We start from the raw sequence: 24,476 nt of genomic DNA, 5'->3' as shown, positions 1-24,476 counted from the left end.
ATAGATAGATAGATAGATAGATAGATAGATAGATATGAAAGACTATATAATAGATAGATAGATAGATAGATAGATAGATAGATAGATAGATAGATAGATAGATAGATAGATAGATAGATAGATAGATAGATAGATATGAAAGACTATATAATAGATAGATAGATAGATAGATAGATAGATAGATAGATAGATAGATAGATAGATAGATAGATAGATAGATAGATAGATAGATAGATAGATATGAAAGACTATATAATAGATAGATAGATAGATAGATAGATAGATAGATATGAAAGACACTATATAATAGATAGATAGATAGATAGATAGATAGATAGATAGATAGATAGATAGATAGATAGATAGATAGATAGATATGAAAGGCACTATATAGATAGATAGAAAGATATATAGATAGATAGATAGATAGATAGATAGATAGATAGATAGATAGATAGATAGATAGATAGATAGATAGATAGATAGATAGATAGATAGATATGAAAGACACTATATAATAGATAGATAGATAGATAGATAGATAGATAGATAGATAGATAGATAGATAGATAGATAGATAGATAGATAGATAGATAGAAAGATAGATAGATAGAAAGATAGATATATAGATAGATAGATAGATAGATAGATAGATAGATAGATAGATAGATAGATAGATAGATAGATAGATAGATAGATATGAAAGGCACTATATAATAGATAGATAGATAGATAGATAGATAGATAGATAGATAGATAGATAGATAGATAGATAGATAGATATGAAAGACACTATATAATAGATAGATAGATAGATAGATAGATAGATAGATAGATAGATAGATAGATAGATAGATAGATAGATAGATAGATAGATAGATAGATAGATAGATATGAAAGGCACTATATAATAGATAGATAGATAGATATGAAAGGCACTATAAGATAGATAGATATGAAAGACATTATATAATAGATAGATAGATAGATAGATAGATAGATAGATAGATAGATAGATAGATAGATAGATAGATAGATAGATAGATAGATAGATAGATAGATAGATAGATAGACAATATGTAATCCTTGATAAAGCGGACATAAGGTTTCTGTCATAGCATGTCACAGCAAGGACATTTTGATAACACTGGTCAACAACCATTTTGCTACTGGGAGTCTTTCAGCTTTACTTTATCAGGTTTAACTTGCTTTCTCCAAATCTGAAAATCATTTTCATCCCACAGCACATCCCATTTTTTAGTTATGATGTTCCAGGTATTGGACAACTAAGGTGACTAGACAGTAAAGGCGGATAACCATTTTGATAAATACCGGTAATTCCACTAGGGGTGCCATTGAGATAAATGATTTTGCCACACGTTACTAACAGCTGTGAGTTGTTAGTCATTATTATAAATTTTTATAAGTTATTAATTTTTAATTAGCAGAAAAAATATTTATTTCCTATTTACCAAGTATGACTCTAAAGCATAATGACACGCCTCAGACATGACGGTGCAGTAGTTTGAGGTTTTTCTATTAAACATAACATTGCATTTCAGGACGTTTTGTTTGTTAGATTCACCGTTACTTTGAAAATTCTGTCAAGGCGATGGACGGAAACGGCAATGCATTTAAGAAATAAGTCTGGTCTCGAGAAAAGTGAAGATAAAATGAAGGAAGGTGTTTTTGTTGTTCCTGAAATCCGTGAACTGATGCTTGATGATGAGTTCAAAAGGAAACTGAAGCCCACTGAATCAGCAGTCTCATTCGTGCGGGTTGTCCAGATTTTTCTTGACAGTCACAGAGCAGAGAATCATACTGAGCTTGTGGAGAACCTGCTGAAAGCATATCAGCTTATGGGAGCCAGAATGTCACTGAAGACACATTTTTTACATTCTTATTTCAACTTTTTTCCACCAAATCTGGGCAATGTCAGCATGGGGAAAGATTTCATCAAGATATAAAGGTGATGGAAAACTGATATTGGGAAAAATTCACTCCGAGCATGATGGGTGACTACCGTTGGTTCATGCAAAGAGAGACGGATGTGCAGTACAAGCGCAAAAGTGACTGCCTCCAACATTTTTGGGCACGCTGACCTCACTTTTATATTGAGGTAAATTGATATAAATATACCTTAAAGTGTCTCTGGTATCGTCTTCTGGTTTGTTTTTAGAATAAACACATCAAAACAATTTTGGTGGAACAGAGTCCAAACTCCAGATATCGTGTTGATATATTATATCGATATTCAAATGTGTCAAAATGTCAATGATGTGTATTTCATAAACCTGATGTGCTAGCTTAATTCCGATTTCATATATGGAATCAGTGTAAAAAACTTAATAAAGAGCTGCTCTGAAGTTCCCAGTACCAAATAAAAATATTTTTTTGTAGACCAGTGTAACTGATGATGGTTTGAGAGAAGCAGAGATTTGGGGGACTCAGAACTTTAAATTCAAAATAAGATGCAGAATTGTGAGGGCAATAGAGTGGAAAACAAAGGGTGCTAAGCGTGAATTTGATTGTCTACTGTCTTAATCCAATCTCAACTTTAGAATTTTTGAAAAACTGTTACAAGAAGAGGCCATTCAGCCCAACTAGCTTGTCTGTTCTATTTATTGAGATGGTCTGAAATAATATTGTAAGTCGAGATCTAAAGATTCTTAATACTTGGGAGTCATCTGCATATGAGTGAAACTTGTTTTCTAATGATAATACCCAATGGAAGCATGTAATGTAAAAGCTCTATAGGGCACAGGAGTGAACCCTGTGGGACACCATATTTAACTTCAGAATATAATGATGAAGTCTTATATTGGAAAACTGAAGCTGTAGGCATCAGTTGTAACTTGCAAAACTGAGTCTCAAGTTGGTTGGCAGGCAGGAGACGGAGAGCATGGACAACAGTATGAAGTCCTTGAATCAGTTCCATCGATAGTCATAGACCGTGATGGATTAGGGTGAACGAGGCCACAAAACAACAAGGGATGGTGCAAAGTGCATTGTGCAAATTTATTCATGAAAATGTTCATAAAGTGCAGTGCTATCTTCATCGAGCAAATTATAATCCATGATAAAAACTGCGTCCATTGAGGAAGTTAAAATGATTCATAACTAAAATTAATATATAATCCATAGAATTGTTGGATAAAAATCAGAAGCCAGAAACTCCTTTAAGACCTTCTGTCCAGGGCTCTTTCTCAATCTCATCTTGACCTGTTCACCTAACTTCCAGGCATGCTTAACGGGGCCAGCACTCATGCAAAAGCCATCCTTCGACTCCCTTCCCAGCAACCATCCTCCAGCATTCCTGGGTACATGTTGAGCTTTGGCATCCATTGAACACCTAGGAGCCCCTCATCGACTGGCTACCATCCCTCTGCATCCTCTTGAATAGGCTCTCCACAGCACAACAGGAGCGATCTGGTCCAGCCCTGGACCGCAGCTCCACTTCAGGATTTCCTTAGACTGTCTTACCGCCTACTCATAATCACTGACTCCCAGCTAATTCTCTTCTCTCTACTCCTTCACCAATGTTCCTCTATTTCTTCCTTCCTACTTCCTTGATTCTTTTTTCTCATCCTTATTTTTAGTATTTCACGTGCTTTTCATTGGACTCTGTTCAAGTAACTATAATGACCCTACACCATCCCTATAGTAACGACAAGTTACAGTATTTGATCGTTATTTTGATGGCTTCACTGTGTCGGCATTTTGTATTTGTATCTTGAATGTAGATGTCACCATTGTGACATTTTCATGTTGCTACAGTCAAACTGTTAAAGGACCGCGGCCGTTTGAGACCACATGATCTCAGAATTTGGCAGCTGTGACATCATCACGATGATTGTGTTTTTAGACAGCAGCACGCTTCTCCTGGCAAACTGTGCTATCTAACAGAACCCCTAAATTATGCATGTTGTCTTCTTTATTATCATTTCTGTTAATTTTCAAGTTTTATTTTTCATCCAATTTTTGTTTACCTCCTTAGCATTATGTTTACTCCATGAAAAATTTTTTTTTTAAAATGTTATTACGTGTAACAGAAATATTATATACCAAAAGCAGATACAGTCTGTTTATTGTCCACTGCTGTATTGATGCAGATTTAGTACATGTCTTTCGTGTGACATGTTTTGAGACAGCCACCAACATACAGCTGTCACACTTGGGGCACTCATGTTTTGAAGTCCAAAACCTCAACTTCTGCACCAGATATTAGGAAATTTGTCTTCACACAAAGAACCAAGACAGTGTTGAGAAGCTATTAAGAAGGCTAACAGAATGTCATGTGATATAGCGCCTTGATGTGTGGACTACAAGTCCAAGGAGGTTCTGCTCAAGCTTTATAACACACTGGTGAGCCCTCATCTGGACTCCTGGGTGCAGTTTGGGTCTCCAGGCTACAAAAAGGACATAGCAGCACTAGAGAAGGTCCAGAGAAGAGCGACCAGGCTGATTCCAGCACTTGGACAGGAGACAGACTTGGGAAGAGTTGTGGCAGATAAAATTTAATGTCAGTAAATGTAAAGAATTAAACATAGGAAGTAAAAATGTGAGGTTTGAATACACAATGGGAGGTCTGAAAATTGAAAGTCCATACTATGAGAAGAATTTAGGAGTCGTAGTGGACTCTTAAGCTATCAACTTCCAGACAGAGTTCAGAAGCCATTAAGAAGGCTAACAGAATGTCAGGTTATATAGCGCCTTGATGTGTGGAGTACAAGTCACTGGAGGTTCTGCTCAAGCTTTATAACACACTGGTGAGGCCTCATCTGGAGTCCTGGGTGCAGTTTTGGTCTCCAGGTTACAAAAAGGACATAACAGCACTAGAGAAGGTCCAGAGAAGAGCAACTAGGCTGATTCCAAGACTACAGGGAATGAGTGATGAGAGAACAGCAAAAGAACTGAGCCTTTAAAGGAGATTAAGAGGCGACCTGACTGAAGTGTTTAAAATGATGAAGTGAATTAGTCCAGTGGATCGAGACGGTGATTTTAAAATGAGTTCATCAAGAACATGGGGACGCAGTTGAAAACTTGTGAAGGTAAATTTCACTCAGAGACTTTGAAGTTTTTCTTTACTCATAGAGCCACAAACCGATGGAATTAATGACCAAGTAGTGTGGGGAAAGGAGGACTTTAGGGACTTTCAAAACTCGACTTGTTATTTTGGAGTAGATGAATTATGAGGAAGGAGTAAAACAGTTGACCAGAAGCAGGTCTACTGTATAACAAGAGGAACAGTGCAAAAGTCGTCCTGAATGTTGTGCAGGTCTGATCCACAGTTACTGGCAGCACTAGTTGAAGTTATGTTTGCTAAAGGAGGTTCAACCACATATTAAAATCCAAAGGCTTGCTTACTTTATTTTCACTTTTGGATGTGTTCAGTAAGGACATGAACGATTTGAATTGTATTGAATGTTGTTCTGTACTGGTGACTTACATGACTGATGGTCAGAGCCCATATTATGACTAGTTAATGCAGAAAACGAAGTCAGTCCAAAGGGCTCACGTACATTATCTTGTTGTAAGAGAAAAATGGACTTGAAAGTGCCTGCTTTTTTAACAAGGACATCCTGACCTTTGTAGCAGCACATTTAAATTACAAAATGAGATCATGTATAACATTTAACTGTATATTCTGTTCCATGATAACAGTTTACATATAAGTATTATTTCTTCTCTCCAGGTATCACCCATGACTCTTAATGATTAACTATTTTGGGACTTTACATAATACATAATAGCAGAGGTGTGTCTCTAGGCCATACCATTTATCTGGATGTTGACTGGTGTGTTTAAAATGCTTTGTAGTCATTATATGTAAAGGAACCTAGCAGATTTTTTCAGTCTTCCATGATGTATTTAACAAGGTCGGTGGAGGCTTCATCAGCTGGTATAAATTATTGATGTCCATGTTTGAATTTCATTTATAGTGATGGCTCAATACTCCTTCTTTGTTTACTAAATGTTTTTCCACAACACCGTCTAGGAAGGACCATTGGAGAGCAGATTATTTGTTTTCTACCTTAGCTTTGTATTTGCTAAGCTTCTGATTTATGCTTTATTTTTATAATAAAACCACCTTCTCTCTAGCCTTTTGCAGTATTTGGGTTTAAGGGAAGTTCAAGAGCTCCCCCTTTTGGCCTTTTTAAGTGATCAGTGTGCAGTTTTGGTCTCCAAGCTACAAAAAGGACAAAGCAGCACTAGAGAAGACAAAAGAGATAATCAACGGTTTAGATATGGAGACTGTTAGGAGTACCAAGTTCCTCGGTGTGCACATAACTGAGGAACTTACGTGGATGCATAACACCTCATCACTAATCAAGAAAGCAGCAGAGACAACACTTCCTGATGTGGCTGAAGCGAGCAAGTCTTCTCCCTTCCATCCTCACCATGTTCTACAGAGGCACCATTGAGAGTGTTCTGACCAGCTGCATCACGGTCTGGTGTGGCAACTGCAACATATCCGACCGCAAGCGCCTGCAAAGGATAGTGAAGACAGCAGAGAACATTATTGGGGTGCCTCTCCCCTCACTACAGGACATATTTTACAAACGCAGTGCAGATGGTATGAGATTAAGCTGTCCAATAAGGCTGGAATAATAAATGTTATTTATATATATATATATATATATATATATATATATATATATATATATATATATATATATATAGTGAGACTTCTGAACTCTTTGAAACCTTCACAATGAGAAGACACACAGATGCACGACTGCTGCATCTGTTGAGGGTTGCTTGTCCATCACAGAGGCAACTGCAGATTCACAGCGCCACAGAAACACCTACACGATAACCGTTGCCACATGCAAAGCACCAGTCGCCCGATTGGTGATGCAGGAAACATTATAACTCACCCACTGACCTGGCCCCTAAACCTGTCTGTTTGCTGTGTCTGTGTAGAGTAGAATGGCAGATCCCACTACAATAAATAACCTTACTGTTCCTGTTTCAAGTGGAATAAAACTGGCTTTGCTAAAGTACTCAGCCTCGTCTTTGCAGTGCAAGACACTGACTCACACGTCACATGGTACCAGGAGTGGGGTGGAGTTACCTGAAATGGGGAGAAGAAATTAACTATGAATGGGATTGGTGGCGGTGATCTGGGGCAGTACACGCCCCAGTTGTTGCCTTCTTCTGCTTCATCATCCTGCTGATCACTTCATGTTAGCAACTGAATGATGAGAGTGGAGTCCTTGCAGGATTCTTCATTTAAAGTGTCCAGTTCAGCAAAGGCATTATCAAATGCTCGCTTGGCGAGAAAGCATGCATGCTCTGGGACATTTTGGATTTCATAGTAGAAGACTGAGAAGTTGAGAGCCAGGCCCAGTCAGATGGGGTGAGTGGGCTGCATGTGCTTCTTGCTTATTTCAAAGGTCTCCTTGTAGGACTCCTCAGTCACCACTGATGACTTTTTCTCTCCTGTGGTCACCACAACCAGGTAGCAATAGTAACCACCTTTCATTTTCAGGTAGATGAAATTGCTCTCATACTGTGAATTGGTGCAGAAATTTATTCAAAAAGGGTCAAGATGTTCTGGCACACTGCCTCGAGCTCCTTCTCAATCTTCTTTCAGTATGCTCGCAACTTCTTCTCAATGCCATCTTCTGAGGTCTTCTGTTCATTGCTGCTTATCACTCTCCATGAGAACTCATTTACATCAGACACCGCTTTCATGGCATATATATAAATATATATATGTATATACAGTGCATTCGGAAAGTATTCACAGCGCTTCATCACTTTTTCCACATTTTGTTATGTTACAACCTTATTCTAAAATGGATTAAATTCATTTTTTTCCTCAGAATTCTACACACAACACCCCATAATGACAACGTGAAAAAAGTTTACTTGAGGTTTTTGCAAATTTATTAAAAATAAAAAAACTGAGAAACCCCATGTACATAAGTGTTCACAGCCTTTGCTCAATACTTTGTTGATGCACCTTTGGCAGCAATTCCAGCCTCAAGTCTTGTTGAATATGATGCCACAAGCTTGGCACACCTATCCTTGGCCAGTTTGGCCCATTCCTCTTTGAAGCACCTCTCAAGCTCCATCAGGTTGGATGGGAAGCGTCGGTGCACAGCCATTTTAAGATCTCTCCAGAGATGTTCAATCGGATTCAAGTCTGGGCTCTGGCTGGGCCACTCAAGGACATTCACAGAGTTGTCCTGAAGCCACTCCTTTGATATCTTGGCTGTGTGCTTAGGGTCATTGTCTTGATGAAAGATGAACCGTCGCCCCAGTCTGAGGTCAAGAGCACTCTGGAGCAGGTTTTCATCCAGGATGTCTCTGTACATTGCTGCAGTCATCTTTCCCTTTATCCTGACTAGTCTCCCAGTCCCTGCCGCTGAAAAACATCCCCACAGCATGATGCTGCCACCACCATGCTTCACTGTAGGGATGGTGCCAGGTTTCCTCCAAAAGTGACACCTGGCATTCACGCCAAAGAGTTCAATCTTTGTCTCATCAGACCAGAGAATTTTCTTTCTCATGGTCTGAGAGTCCTTCAGGTGCCTTTTGGCAAACCCCAGGTGGGCTGCCATGTGCCTTTTACTAAGGAGTGGCTTCCGTCTGGCCACTCTACCATACAGGCCTGATTGGTGGATTGCTGCAGAGATGGTTGTCCTTCTGGAAGGTTCTCCTCTCTCCACAGAGGACCTCTGGAGCTCTGACAGAGTGACCATCGGGTTCTTGGTCACCTCCCTGACTAAGGCCCTTCTCCCCCGATCGCTAAGTTTAGATGGCCGGCCAGCTCTAGGAAGAGTCCTGGTGGTTTCGAACTTCTTCCACTTTCGGATGATAGAGGCCACTGTGCTCATTGGGACCTTCAAAGCAGCAGAAATGTTTCTGTAACCTTCCCCAGATTTGTGCCTCGAGACAATCCTGCAATCCTGTCTCGGAGGTCTATAGACAATTCCTTTGACTTCATGCTTGGTTTGTGCTCTGACATGAACTGTCAACTGTGGGACCTTCTATAGACAGGTGTGTGCCTTTCCAAATCATGTCCAGTCAACTGAATTTACCACAGGTGGACTCCAATGAAGCTGCAGAAACATCTCAAGGATGATCAGGGGAAACAGGATGCACCTGAGCTCAATTTCGAGCTTCACGGCAAAGGCTGTGAATACTTATGTACATGTGCTTTCTCATTTTTTTTATTTTTAAAAAATTTGCAAAAATCTCAAGTAAACTTTTTTCACGTTGTCATTATGGGGTGTTGTGTGTAGAATTCTGAGGAAAAAAAATGAATTTAATCCATTTTGGAATAAGGCTGTAACATAACAAAATGTGGAAAAAGTGATGCGCTGTGAATACTTTCCGGATGCACTGTATAAATATATATAAATATATATATATATATATATATATATATATATATATATATATATATATATATATATATATATATATATATACACAGTGGAACCTCGGTTTGTGAGTAACTTGGTTTACAAGTGTTTTGCAAGACAAGCTAAAATTTTTAATAAATTTTGACTTGATAAACGAGCGAAGTCTTGCAATACGAGTAGTATGTATACGCTTTGTCTGCTGAGCGTCATGCGATCACAACTGAACTGATTGTTCTTCCCTCTCTCTCTCTCGCTGCGGGATTGTGGGTAATCGTCTCCTATTCTCCGTCTGAGTCGGCGTGCCTCACTCATATAGTCAACATCCGTACGAGCGTATACTGTTTACTATAGCATTATGACTGTGTGCGCGTGTGCTGTGATGTGCAATTCCCCGTCGTGCACCCCAAAACACGAAGCTGAGTCTCAGTACTTTAGCAACACCAGCTTTATTCAACTTGAAACTGCAACAGTGTGGTTATTTATTGTAGCGGGATCTGCCACTCTCCTATACACAGACATAGCAGTCAGGCAGGGTCGTGGCCAAGTAGTAGTGTGCCCTGCGCATTTATAATGTCCCTTGTTCCTTGTATCACCCATCGACGGCAGGCGCTTATAGCATGTCTGCGATCTTTTTGGATTCGTTTTTATGGCAAACTGCTTCAGCACTGGGAGACTGCGATTGCTTTGGGACGCTCTTCCGCGTGTCATCCCGTTGGGTGGAATCCCACAAGAGTTTAGAAACTCACTCACACCAGTCATGATTCTTTTTAAAGGTAAAGTACAGGTTAATTTGTTTTATGTATTTTTACTTTATATTTTGTGTTAATCATTTTATGTAAATAGTTTTGGGTTGTGGAACGAATCATCAGTTTCCATTATTTCTTATGGGGAAAATCACTTTGATATACGAGTGCTTTGGACTGCGAGCATATTTCCGGAACGAATTATGCTCGCAAACCGAGGGTCCACTGTATATATATATCATGATAGACAGCCGACAGGTCAACCTGAGCGGACGCCATTAGGATGGAAGGATGGGGGGAACACTTCCTCCAAAAAAAAGTGTTCCCTGGAGTGTAATGGGACTTGGAGTTCAGTTTCTCAGCCCTGTTGGGTACCGTGGGTGCCGCCAGGAGGAGCTGTGAGAGGACTGGAGGATCCATGCCTCATCCATAGCCCGGAAGTACTCCCAGGTCACAAGGACGGAAGCCCCAAAGTACTTCCAGGCTTAAGAAAAAAGCCAGTTCTCCATCTGCTTCTGTTCTTCTGGCCATGTGACTTGCTAGCACTTCTGACTCAAGGACTATATAAAGGACTGCTGAGAACCCAGCAAGCGAGCTGGAATCAGGAAGAGTAGGACAGAGCTTGCTGGGAGGTGTGGAGGAGAGAATTGTATTTATAATTGTGATTGTATTGCCTGTTTATTGTGGCGGAGGTGCTTTTGGGCACTATATCAGGAAGAAAAAGATAAAAATGTGTTTTCTGGTGATTTTAACCTGTAATTTTGTATGAAGAATGGTCACCAATACCTCCATCCAGAATCCAGACACTCCTCAAAGGCTATAGGAGGACAGCGTCTAGAGGCTGTTAGATTTACAAAAGGAGGCTCAGCTAAGTATTGATGTCATGTCTCTGTTGTGGTGCCCACATTAATGCACCTGTCTAATCTTGTTATGATGCATGTAGCATATTTCTGTTAATCCAATAAACTTAATGTCAATGGTGAAATCCTACTGTGTCCATAAGGCATGTCAGATATTAAAAGGAAGTTGCTACTTTGAAAGCTCAGCCAATGAGAACCAAAAATCCAAAGAATTAAGAGAGAGGGATTCCTAAACTTTTTCATATGACAGTATACAGACTACCATATCATCTGCATAGAGAGAAATTTTCTGTTCAAGTCCTTCTCTAATAATCCTCTTTATCTCAATAGCATTTCGACAGTGAACTGCCAGTGGCTCAATGGCGACTGCGAAAAGCAATGGTGACAAGGGGCATCCTTGTCTGGTATCACGTTCTATTTTAAAGTAGTCTGAATGAATGTTGGTAATACAAACTGAAGCTTCTGGAATGTGATGTGATGCACAAAACTTATATTAGACCCCTGATACTTCTAAACGCCATTTGAGTGCTTATATGTTTTATGCACTAGCCTGAGAGCTTGTCCTTCACTCACACATGCAAAGGTCCTACATGCAGTGTGTTTCGTTTTCTATCAGCACTTGCATCCTAAAAACAAAATCTGCCTGCTTGCTTCCTCAGTGAACGTGATGACCTCGTCTCCCAGCTTGATTCACAAAAACTCGAAACAAAGCAAGCGAGAAGGACAAGCGGCCTCTCTAACAAAATAAATGGTGTCTTTTTAAAGTTGCCTAGGCTTTTCATAGCTAAAAGCACTAAAACTAATAATAAAGCATGTTGATCCTTAAACTGAATTTAAACAGTCCACAAAGGGTTGGGATTACGTAAATTTTGAATCGGGACGCATACCTCCCTTGGTTTTATATCTAATCCCCCCACCTGCCCACCTGCCCACCTGCTCCACTAGCATGTTAGTTTCCTTAGGGTTTGAGTTAGCACAGAGTGTGTGCTGAGATGAGAATTCCGATGTAATATGTGATGACCTGAGTGATACGACATGTGTACAACACGTGACTTCAGGCTCAGTCATGAAACTTTGCATCATTAAATCTAAAGATCACGTTCGCTTTTGCTAAGAACTCTTTACTTTCTGTCCCAGCATTTATTCCACGGCCTGCTTGGAGGCGCTTTCGGTTTTCTAATTACATTTGACTGATTTAAGCATTGAGCTACCAAATCAACTTTAAATCAGGAGATATTGGAAAAGCAATTGTCGTGTTAGTGACAGCGCCTCCACAAAGATATTATATTTGTGCAGCTAAAAGGGCACAAACAATCTGGCATTTAAAAAAAATAGACTTTACTAAATGGATAAAAAAATCATTTTTGAAAAGGTCTGCTATTTATCTTTTTCTCATGGTGGTTGGACTGCCTGTGATTGATAATGCCTCAAGCTGACAAGCTGTAACTCTTCCTCAAAAGGAGCAGGTGCCCTAAACGGATCGCTAATGGTTTGAAAATGGCCATCAGCAGAAAACGTTTATTGCTTTTTCAGTGGCTTGAAAATTTTTCGTTTAGCTTTCTGTTGGGACTTCACCGAGATCATCTAAAAAAAAAATAAAAAAATCAATTACTTAGCATTTATCCATTTGTCCATTAACAAACCGGCCTCATCCAGCGTGGGGTTGTAGGGGCGCCAATCATGGCAGCACTGGGTGAAACGATGGCACCATCACTGGATGGGATGCCAGTACATTGCAGGGCACACTCACACCTGGTTCAGCCAGGGTCAGCCCTGACTTAACTTTATTTATGGTGTGTTTGATATTTTTGATGTTTATAAGTTTCCGTCTTTTGCTAATTTCGCTTTTGTTTTATGTAAAATTATGTTTTTCATTCATATTATTTTGTATACCTACTATATTTGAAAGTATTGTGTTTTGTGGGTGGAACCAGGGGAGGCAAGTCCACCCTTACATCAGGGTTCAAGGACCGCCTTCAGTCTTTCTGGGAAGGAGGTCCTTCAGTGGTTCATTGACTTCATTGAAAAGTGCATTCTGTTGTGGGCACTGATTTCCTGTGTTGCGTATCAACTTGTGTTTATGTCTTTTATTTTTATTTTTTTTGTTGTTTTATTATGTGCTGTCTTTTGAAATTTAATTATGTTCCTCATTTTTTGTGTGTTGAGCCTCAGGAGGCGGGCCCACCCTGACATCACCACTCACTAAGCTTTCCCTAGGGCTATTTAGATCAGCTGAGATGACTCAGGAGCAGGAGATAATTTCATTTATTGTGCGGTTGCATGATTATTGATAGTTTTATTTTTTTTATTTACTGGTTTCTGGGATTTTCTTCTTTAGAACATTAGAACAATCTAGATGAGAACAGGCCATTCAGATCAACAAAGCGTACCAGTCCCATCCATTTAATAATTCTGAAAAAACATCAAGTTGCATTTTGAAAGTCCCTAAAGCCTTACTGTCTATCACGTTGCTTGGTCACTTACTCCATGTGTCGGTGGTTCTCTGTGTGAAGAAAAACTTCCTAATGGTTGTGTGAAGTTTACTTTTAGCAAAGTTTCCAATTGTGTCCCCGTGTTCTTGATGAACTCATTTTAAAGTCACCATCTCGATCCACTGGACTAATTCCCTTCATCATTTTGAACACTTCAGTCAGGTCTCCTCTTTATCTTCCTTTGTTTAAACTGTAAAGGCTCAGCTCTTTTAATCTTTCCTCGTAACTAAAATTAGGGTTAGGGTTACGGTTAGGGTTAACCCTAACCCTAACCCTGTAGTCCTGAATCAGCCTAGTCACTCTTCTCTGGACCTTCTCTAGTGCTGCTATGTCCTTTTTGAGTCCTGGAGAGCCAAACTGTACCCAGGACTCCAGATGAGGCCTCACCAGTGTGTTATAAAGCCTGAGCAGAACCTCCTGTGACTTGTACTCCATACATCAAGGTGCTATATAACCTGACATTCTGTTAGCCTTCTTAAGGGCTTCTGAACACTGTTGGGAAGTCGATAGCGTAGAGTCCACTATGACTGCTAAATTCTTCTCATAAGGTGGAATCTCGATTTTCAGACCACCCATTGTGTATTCAAACCTAACATTTTTACTTCCTACATGTAATACTTTACATTTACTGACATTACATTTCATCTGCCACAAATATGCTCAAGACTGTCTGCTATCCAAGTCCTTCTGTAATGATATAACAGATTCCAAATTATCTGTTAATCCACTAATCTTGGTATCATCTGCAAACTTAATCATCTTGTTCCTTATATTCCTATCTAAGTCATTTCTATTTTTTAAAAATAGCAGTGGCCCTAGCACTGACCCCTGCTGTTCACCACTCTTAACATCAACCAATTCTGATGAGGATCCTCTCATCATCACCCTCTGCTTCCTGTGTCTGAGCCAATTCTGCACCCATCTAAAAACATCACCCTGATCTCCCACTTGTTTTAGTTTGATACCCACCCTCTTATGTGGCACCTTATCAAATGCTTTCTGAAAGTCCAGATAAATAATATCATGCGCTCCACTCTGATTGTATCCTTTTGTTGCCTCCTCATAGAATTCCAGCATGTTAGTAAAACATGACCTCCCTCGTCTGACCCCATGCTAATTGTTCCCAATAACTCCTGTCCTTGACAGGTGTTGCTCAATGTTATCCTTCATAATGTCTTCCATTAATTTTTCTGTGATGCATGTTAAGCTTACTGGCCTATAGTTGCTTGGATCTGCCCTGTCACCTGTTTTATATAACGGGATAATATTTGCTATTTTCCAGTCCTTTGGAATCTCTCCAGTGCAAAGTGACTTCCTAAAAATATGTGTCAAGGGTTTATATCTGTACTCGCTAGCCTCCTTAAAAAATCGAGGGTAAATATTATCTGGTCCTGGTGATTTGTTTGATTTCAGCCTATTTAATCTCAGCAGCTCTTCTCTCTCTACAATTTCCAAATCCCTCAGTACCTCCTTAGTTGTCCCTGTTACTGCTGTGAGGTTATTCACTTCCTCACATATGAAGACCTCAGAAAACTTAGATTTTAGAGCATCTGCTATTTCACGGTCTGTATCTTTTCATTCTCCTTTAGTATTTCTGATGCACTTCACCTCATCCTTGACTGTTCCTTTACTACTAAAAGCTGAAAGAATCTCTTATGGTCGTCTTTCGCCTTATCTGCTATATTCCTCTCCAACTGTCTTTTAGCCTCCCTGATATCATTATTAATGGTTGCCCTCATGTTCTCATGTGAATTTCCCCTTGGGGATTAATAAAGTTATCTATCTATCTATCTATCTATCTATCTATCTATCTATCTATCTATCTATCTATCTATCTATCTATCTATCTATCTATCTGTCTGTCTGTCTGTCTGTCTGTCTGTCTGTCTGTCTGTCTGTCTGTCTATCTATCTATCTATCTATCTATCTATCTATCTATCTATCATATGTTCTAAGATTCACTTTGCACTTATTACTCTTATATGCCTTATTCATCTGTTTTTTTCATTTGCAGCTTCTTTTGTAACTCTTTATTAACCCACTTTGGAGGTTTTTTGTAATTTTATATTAATTCCAGATTTATGTATGTATCTGTCCTGCATTACAAGTAAAATATTTTTAAACCTGTTCCTCAGCTCCTCGACTGTCTCCACACTTAACAGCTTATCCCAGTCCATCCTCCTTAGACTTTGTCACATCAGCTCAAAAATTGCCCTACCAAAGTTCAACTTAACAGTTTTAGTCTTTGCATCTGCACTCTTCCATAACACTGACAGTTGTATTATATTATGGTCACAAGACCCTGGTTGTTCAATCACCTTAGTTCTATCCTGATTATTACAAAATACTAAATCCAGATAAGCTTCACCCCACGTTGGTGCTTTAACATATTGTGTTAAAAAACAGGCACTGATTACTTCTAAAACCTTCTGCTCTTGTGCTCCACCAGTTGCTGCCCCCTGCTCCCTAGTTTAAACAATCCTTGACTAGCCTACTCATACGCCTCCCCAATACATTGGTGCCCCTCCAGTTCAGATGTAACTGTCACGGTGGAACAGGTCCCAGCTGTTCTAAAAGGAGTCCCAATGCCCCATAAACCAATTCCCTTCTACCCAGCAGCCAGATTTGAGCCACGCATTAAGCCTTCTAATCTCCTCTATCTTACCTGGACTGGGATGTCTTGTTAAGGAATCTCACAATGCTCTCTTTGAATCTTTAGCTATAGGACTGCCATTTATGCAAGTCCTTTTGTGTCTCTTTTTTTCTCTCTTGAGCACTTTTTTATTTTTGGTTTCATTTGATATTCTTTATTTATTCTTTACAGGGTCAGAGTGCCGAGTCAGCCATTGTATTCCCATGTTTTTTGAATTTTAATAAGTAAATCTTTGATTTATGACGATTCCTTAATATGATTCCAGGGGTTGACGGTTATCCTCCTTCTTGTGGGGTGATTTGATATGTTTTGGTGGACATTTCATGTTATTTTGCGAGCTCCCCATTTTTGGGCTTGCTCTGGCTTAAGCCAGCAGGTAGTATTTGAGGCCTGGCTCAGTTTAGGCAAACCTCTTTTCCATGTTGAAGGAGGAGGAGGAGGATGTTAGGATGTTTCCTCTAGGGGTTGCTAGCTCCCTAGTTGGAATAAGTTCTTTTTAATTGCTGCGTTTTCTTCTTCTTCGCCATATCTCAGTGTTGTAATTACACGTCGACGTGGGCTCTAGCATGAGGAGACATCAAACGCCACAGATCTCTGTCTTGGGTCATCCGCGTTACATCTTGCAGTCCCATGTCATATCTTGAGAGTGCTGCCGACACCCATGTCATTCTTGGGCGCCCTCTCTTGTTGGTTCCATCCACTCTTCCATGTAGTGTGATGTTAGCAATCCTGTTCTTGTCCATTCGGAGTACATGACCTAGTCACTTATGTTGTCGTTCATGCACTCGTTGCACTATCGTTTCTGTCTGGTTGAGGGCCTTCCTGATGTCTTCGTTTCTCATCTTGTCTATGATGCGTACTCCAAGTATCTTTCTGAGGGCTGTCATCTCGAACACAAGCAGTTGTCTTTCTCCAGCACTTCTAAGAGTCCACGTTTCGCATCCGTACAAGGCAATCGGTACTATAAACGAGTTGTATAGTCTCATCTTGGTGCGTTCTAAGTAACCCAAAACTATATAGATATAATGTAAATGGTGATATCCCTCCCATAGTGATATGGTGGTAAAAAAAACACATAAGAGAATATAACTTAGCTCTCTTTAATGATGATTTATGTGGCATAACAGATGAGGAAGCCATGACAACACTTTGTGTATAGTTTGTCATTTCCGTCGCTGCACTGAAAGCATTTTCAGGACGGATGACGCAATCTTCCATCCATTCGTCGGCTTCAAAGTATTTGGCTGCTGTCCACGTCTTTACAGTGCATCCAGAAAGTATTCACAGCGCTTCATCACTTTGTCCACATTTTGTTATGTTACAGCCTTATTCCAAAATGGATTAAATTCATTTTTTTCCTCAGAATTCTGCACACAACACCCCATAATGACAACGTGAAAAAAAGTTTACTTGAGGTTATTGCAAATTTATTAAAAATAAAAAAACTGAGAAATCCCATGTCCATAAGTATTCACAGCCTTTGCTCAATACTTTGTCGATGCACCTTTGGCAGCAATTCCAGCCTCAAGTCTTTTTGAATATGATGCCACAAGCTTGGCACACCTATCCTTGGCCAGTTTGGCCCATTCCTCTTTGCAGCACCTCTCAAGCTCCATCAGGTTGGATGGGAAGCGTCGGTGCACAGCCATTTTAAGATCTCTCCAGAGATGTTCAATCAGATTCAAGTCTGGGCTCTGGCTGGGCCACTCAAGGACATTCACAGAGTTGTCCTGAAGCCACTCCTTTGATATCTTGGCTGTGTTGCTTAGGGTCATTGTCCTGCTGAAAGATGACCCGTCGCCCCAGTCTGAGGTCAAGAGCGCTCTGGAGCAGGTTTTCATCCAGGATGTCTCTGTACATTGCTGCAGTCATCTTTCCCTTTATCCTGACTAGTCTCCCAGTCCCTGCTGCTGAAAAACATCTCCACAGTATGATGCTGCCACCACCATGCTTCACTGTAGGGATGGTGCCAGGTTTTCCCCAAATGTGACGCCTGGCATTCACACCAAAGAGTTCAATCTTTGTCTCATCAGACCAGAGAATTTTCTTTCTCATGGTCTGAGAGACCTTCAGGTGCCTTTTGGCAAACTCCAGGCGGGCTGCCATGTGCCTTTTACTAAGGAGTGGCTTCCATCTGGCCACTCTACCATACAGGCCTGATTGGTGGATTGCTGCAGAGATGGTTGTCCTTCTGGAAGGTTCTCCTCTCTCCACAGAGGACCTCTGGAGCTCTGACAGAGTGACCATCGGGTTCTTGGTCACCTCCTGACTAAGGCCCTTCTCCCCCGATCGCTCAGTTTAGATGGCCGGCCAGCTCTAGGAAGAGTCCTGGTGATTTCGAACTTCTTCCACTTACGCATGATGGAGGCCACTGTGCTCATTGGGACCTCCAAAGCAGCAGAAATTTTTCTGTAACCTTCCCCAGATTTGTGCCTCGAGACAATCCTGTCTTGGAGGTCTACAGACAATTCCTTTGACTTCATGCTTGGTTTGTGCTCTGACATGAACTGTCAACTGTGGGACCTTATATAGACAGGTGAGTGCCTTTCCAAATCATGTCCAGTCAACTGAATTTACCACAGGTGGACTCCAATGAAGCTGCAGAAACATCTCAAGGATGATCAGGGGAAACAGGATGGACCTGAGCTCAATTCTGAGCTTCATGGCAAAGGCTGTGAATACTTATGTACATGTGCTTTCTCAATTTTTTTATTTTTAATAAATTTGCAAAAACCTCAAGTAAACTTTTTTCACGTTGTCATTATGGGGTGTTGTGTGTAGAATTCTGAGGAAAAAAATGACTTTAATCTATTTTGGAATAAGGCTGTAACATAACAAAATGTGGACAAAGTGATGCGCTGCGAATACTTTCCGGATACACTGTAGATACTGTCTTCTCCAAGAGCAGGCCCTTACTTAGGTTCCAAACAAGGCCAGGAGAGGATTCCATTTCATCTCTAACATATAGAAATAGTACAATGCCCATTTTCGTAGTTGTACCTTTCTCTCTTCAAATTCTTGCCTAGCAGTTCTAAATGCTGAGAGCCCCTGTGTGCTAACTTTGGCCTGGCCTGTACATGTGAGTGGATTTTTGTGCAGAGCAAAGTGACATTAAACTTATTATTCTGATTACAGGATGTAACATGTTGTGCACGCAGAACACTCCGTTTTATATCTTGTTTTGCCATTTCAGTTTCTGCTTAGTTTAGCTTTGCTCTCTGTTCTTACTTTTGCTCGTCTTGACCATGACTATTTGCTGATTATTCATCTTCTGGTTTGTACCTCTCACAATCATTCTCTGGCACCTTGTGTGCCCATAACAAGTGTAAACTGATTTAATATGATGCCAGTCCTGGACTACCTCCTCATGAGTTTGATTGAGAAAGTCACTTTTGAGGGTCCAGGTGATCCTTAGTGTAGATGCAGCAGTAACAATGTGTGGACGAGGCAGAAAAGATAGGCAGATTTTACTGATGTGTCCAAGAAAATCCAAAATGCGGTGGCCCACAATCTTAGGATGTTACGTATTTTATTGTTATTTGTGTTGATTAGTTTTACATTTTTTCTATTTTGTTTATACAGTAATTGTGCACTTTCATTTAAATGTAGATCTGTTGTTCCTTGTTCTTTGTGGGTGAAGCCCCAGGAGGCGGGGCCACCATGACATCACCACTTATGGATCCTCCCTCCCTCCGGCTATTTAAACTGATTGGAAAGGCCTAGGAGTGTAAATCAGAGATTCGGTGAGTAGTGTGTTTTCTCTCTAGGATTTTTCTGGTTTTATGAATTATTTTGCTACTGCCTTTAGGATTCTGATTTTTGGACTTTGTGTTGGGATGTTGCTTGCTTAGGACTGCCATTTAGGCGAGTTGCTGTACCTCTTTTGCCTTTTTGAGCCGCTCTTTGTATTATTTTTTATTTTTTTGTTAATGCGTCTTCTTTTATTAAAGATCCTTTGCTTGCTCTTGTTTTGGCAAGCCAAAGGTTTAACGGTTATCCTTCCTCTTGTAAGGCTTTAGGTCATACATTTGAAGACATTTATAGTCATGTGAAAAAGTAAGTACACCCCATAGAAACTGTTGACTCTGTCAACCTATTTAAACAGGCAAACAGTGTTTGGGGTTATGAGGTCGGCGATTGTTCAAGTAAAACTTTTGTGACACTTTATTATGTCAGTCGCTACAGTATCAATACAGTACGGAGTTTAGTTTTGTGTCACAATCAGACAGAAATGTACACTTAATGGATTTGGATATGAGTTTAATGTTAGTGGAAGTCGGGGTAAAAGCTCCGCCTCCAAGGAAACAGAAAACTAAACATCTACATATGAAAGTGTGGGTGTGTCCGTCTGTCCGGCCTGGAAGTGAGAGGAGGAGTTGGGGTAAAAGCTCCGCCTCTGAGGAAACAGAAAACTAATCATCTACATATGAAAGTGTGGGTGTGTCCGTCTGTCCGGCCTGGAAGTGAGAGGTGGAGTCGGGGTAAAAGCTCCGCCTCTGAGGAAACAGAAAACTAATCATCTACATATGAAAGTGTGGGTGTGTCCGTCTGTCCGGCCTGGAAGTGAGAGGTGAAGTTGGGGTAAAAGCTCCGCCTCTGAGGAAACAGAAAACTAATCATCTACATATGAAAGTGTGGGTGTGTCCGTCTGTCCGGCCTGGAAGTGAGAGGTGGAGTCGGGGTAAAAGCTCCGCCTCTGAAGAAACAGTAAACTAATTATCTACATATGAAAGTGTGGGCGTGTCCGTCTGTCCGGCCTGGAAGTGAGAGGTGGAGTCGGGGTAAAAGCTCCGCCTCTGAGGAAACAGAAAACTAATCATCTACATATGGAAGTGTGGTGTGTGGCTGTCTGTCTGGCCTGGAAGTGAGAGGTGGAGTTGGGGTAAAAGCTCCGCCTCTGAGGAAACAGAAAACTAATCATCTACATATGAAAGTGTGGGTGGCTGTCTGTCTGGCCTGGAACTGAGAGGTGGAGTTGGGGTAAGGGCTCCGCCTCCGAGGAAACAGAAACTCGCTTAGCCGCTAATACACAAGCGAGGCGAGCACGTTGGCAAAATGAAAGCTCCTAGCAGAGAGACGCCTCAATAGCCTCTAGGACTCCAGACTTTTTACATCACGGGCTTACACAGCTAGTAATAAAAAATAATAATAATATTAATAAAAATAATGCTAATGCCATATACGAGGGGGTTCCCAAAAATAACCAGAATCTGTACCTGGGGCGCAATCTCGACTTAGTTGCGAATTTCGCCGCTAGGTGTAGCACACTTACAGTATTCTGTGGCAGTTTGCCAAGTGTCGTTGCTCTGTATCATTCGTACACCATTCTGTTTCGCTTTTTCTTGGTGTTTATTAACACTAGAATTACCAGAGTCTACGAAAAAACTCGTAGATCCGGCCCACCTTAAAACCGTTCTCACCTCTCTTTTGTCTTCTAAATGTGCCGATTATGAGGAGCAGCGAGCAGCCGGCTATTCCATCCCCCACCGTCGCAGAACGTTCACTAAGTTTTCCCAGCTCATGGCTTGTTTGATTATCTGGGAGTGACTGAACTGCTAGAGTTTTAGAATAGAAATAATAGATCGCTATTTGGAATATATGCATTTCATGCGTGTTCCGTTTCTACAGTAATCTGTGTAAACACATTGCTAAAACAGAAACTTTTTCATATTTTAGTAATAAATGTTACAAAATGTAGGCATAAACTATAGAATGTGTAAAGCCCGAGTTCCTAAGATCAGATAAACACTTCCACAAAAGCTTCACACGCTATATAACAGTTTCTGTGGCGTAGTGCCCTAAGATTTGCCTCTCAGACCCAGTAGCTTTTCTCTGCCTCACAAACATGAGTTCAATTCCCCGCTGGGGATAAAGTGTTACTTCTTTTTTTTTTCTTTTTAACCTCAAACGGACATAAAATTTGTAAATTGGTATGCACTGTCAGTTAATGAGATCGTTATATTTTCATGTGGGATGCTCCTTTTAAAATATTTTTTTAACAATTGAGACTGCAATTAACATGAACAACTGTCCTTATAACTTATTTTTTCAAGATCCATAACACACAGACAGACAGAGCACTGCGTAATACAGAGACAGACAGGCAGAGATATACAAATAAACAGGGAAGGCACATGTACTGAAAGAAAAAAAAATCAACATGTGCGTTGTTTCTGCAGCACTGAATGAGCTCACGCGCTCTAACATCACCCTCCATGATCTGACTCTCTAAGTAACAGCGCAAGTACAGACGCAAACCAAGTGCATGTGTGTACTGTATAATATTAACAAAAAGAGCAGCTTACTACTGAAAACGGCAAATATAGGAGTGAGTTGGGATCGAACCAGGACTCTTGATTACACTTGGTTTGCGTCTGTACTGACTGTGCTGACTTGGAGCACAGCTGCCCTACTGTGCCACAGAGACGCGAGTTTGATTCCCAGCTTTGAAGAAAGTGTTTTTTTTTTCCTCAAACGGACATTGAATTTATAAATTGGTATGCACTGTAAATCGTTAACTTTAAAATGTCAATCGCGGTTATTTCTGTTGATTAATTCATGCTTTTTTACTTAGAGTCAGAACAGGAGCTTTTTCAGCTTATTCAGCTTCTGATCTGACTCAAACAGCGCCAGTATAACTTCACACCCAACCTGACGCTGTTCGTTTTCAAATAATATTGCATTACTTCGACGATGTTTTCTGATTGGTACTATTCGCGTCATAAAATGATTTCTTCAAAACGTCACATATATTTGTCTCTTTCTTTTTTTAAAATGTGCGTTGTAGCACTCAGCAACTGGCCACCTGCATGTTCTTGCGCACACTAAATAAGACAGCGCTATATGCAATCATCAGATTCAAATGTTAACAGTTATATAGCACAGAATGGAAATATGCAGTTCTTAGCATTCCACCTACTGTAACTTGCTTTCTTTTTTCTTTGGTTATAGTCTTGAATAAATGTGCACTTGTTTTGTTATACTTTTACATCAACATATGTTCCTGTGTTTGAGCTACACGGGCATGCTCAAAAATACACGTATAATGGCACGAAAAGTACATGCAGACACTTCAGTTCGCAAGCATTGGTACGACAGTGCAGTCACAAGTACACTGCAGAGCTTTAGCGCGTCTTTGTGTGTAAACAGCATCAGATGAGGAGTGTCTGATGATTGCATATAGCGCTGAAGTTACTGCTCTTTACTATGCTTTCCTCTGCATGTCCTGGAGTACAAAAGAAACAGCATACAGCAACATGTGGGGACTGGCAATACTGGGGGAAAAAAACACGCGGTCGTATGTATCGTGATACACTGCAGAACTATAGAGCGTCTTTATGTAAAAACAGCAGTGTCAGGTGGGGGGCGGTAGGGATGGATCCTGAACGCGACTGAGACAATGAAAAGTGAATTTAAAAAAAATAAAGCTAACCTTTACAAATATCATAAATTACACCAGCTGTTACAGACTGAAATCAAATGTATCTTTTTATTCTAAAATAGTGAAAATAAGAACACTTCTCAAATGGGAGTTGTGCAGGATCAAACTCACGACCTTCTGATTCCCAGTCAGTGACTGATACTGTTACGCCACAGAAGCAATGATAGTTAATTCATGTCAATGTCTCACACTAAGACGGGTGGCTTTTTTTTGTACCTTTTGTGAAAGTGTTTCTTTGATATTTAGACTTCAGGCTTCATACATTATATAGTTTATGCCTACATTTTGTCAATTGCTACTAGAATATATAACACGTTTCTGTTTTAACAATGTGTTTACACAGATTACTGTAGAAATGCAACACATATGAAATGTGTGTGTTTCAAATAACAATCTTATTATTTCTACTCTAAAACTCCACTTCACTCCCAGATAATCAATCAAGGCAAGAGCTGGGAAAAGTTCATTTACGTTCTAAGTCGTTGGGGGGATGGAATAGCCGGCTGCTGGCAGCTTGTCTTTATCAGTACATTTAGATGACAAAAGACGCTGGCGGAGAGGTGAGAACGGTTTTAAGAAGCGATTTAAGTTGGGCCGGATCTACGAGTTTTTTCGTAGGCTCTGGTAATTCTAGTGTTAATCATGTTCTGTGATTTTTGTGATGGGTGATCATAAAGAACAGCAAGTCTGTTTGTTTTATCTTAAGGAAAACAGCTGCTGAAACTGTAGTGATGATTGAAACTTCTTACACAGAAGGAAGCTTTAAGTAAAACACAGGTCTATGAGTGGTTTTCGCGTTTCAAAAAGAGGGGGAATGTCACTTGAAGAGCAACCGAGATCTGGCCGACCTTCCACAATTAGGAATGATGAAAATCTTGAAAAGTTTCGCAATACAATTTATGGAGAT

The 24,476-nt window shown here is 40.3% G+C and overlaps 1 pseudogene; it reads right to left on the bottom strand.

The window, feature by feature from the left end:
- Positions 1-7,186: 7,186 nt before the first annotated feature.
- LOC114647430 (14-3-3 protein gamma-B-like) lies at positions 7,187-7,701 on the bottom strand (annotated as a pseudogene).
- Positions 7,702-24,476: the final 16,775 nt, after the last annotated feature.

The sequence above is a fragment of the Erpetoichthys calabaricus genome, chromosome 2, assembly GCF_900747795.2.
Source record: "Erpetoichthys calabaricus chromosome 2, fErpCal1.3, whole genome shotgun sequence".
NCBI classification, from domain to species: Eukaryota; Metazoa; Chordata; class Cladistia; order Polypteriformes; family Polypteridae; genus Erpetoichthys; species Erpetoichthys calabaricus.
Note: the sequence above shows the minus strand (reverse complement) of the source record. Positions and strands in the feature narration are given on the sequence as shown.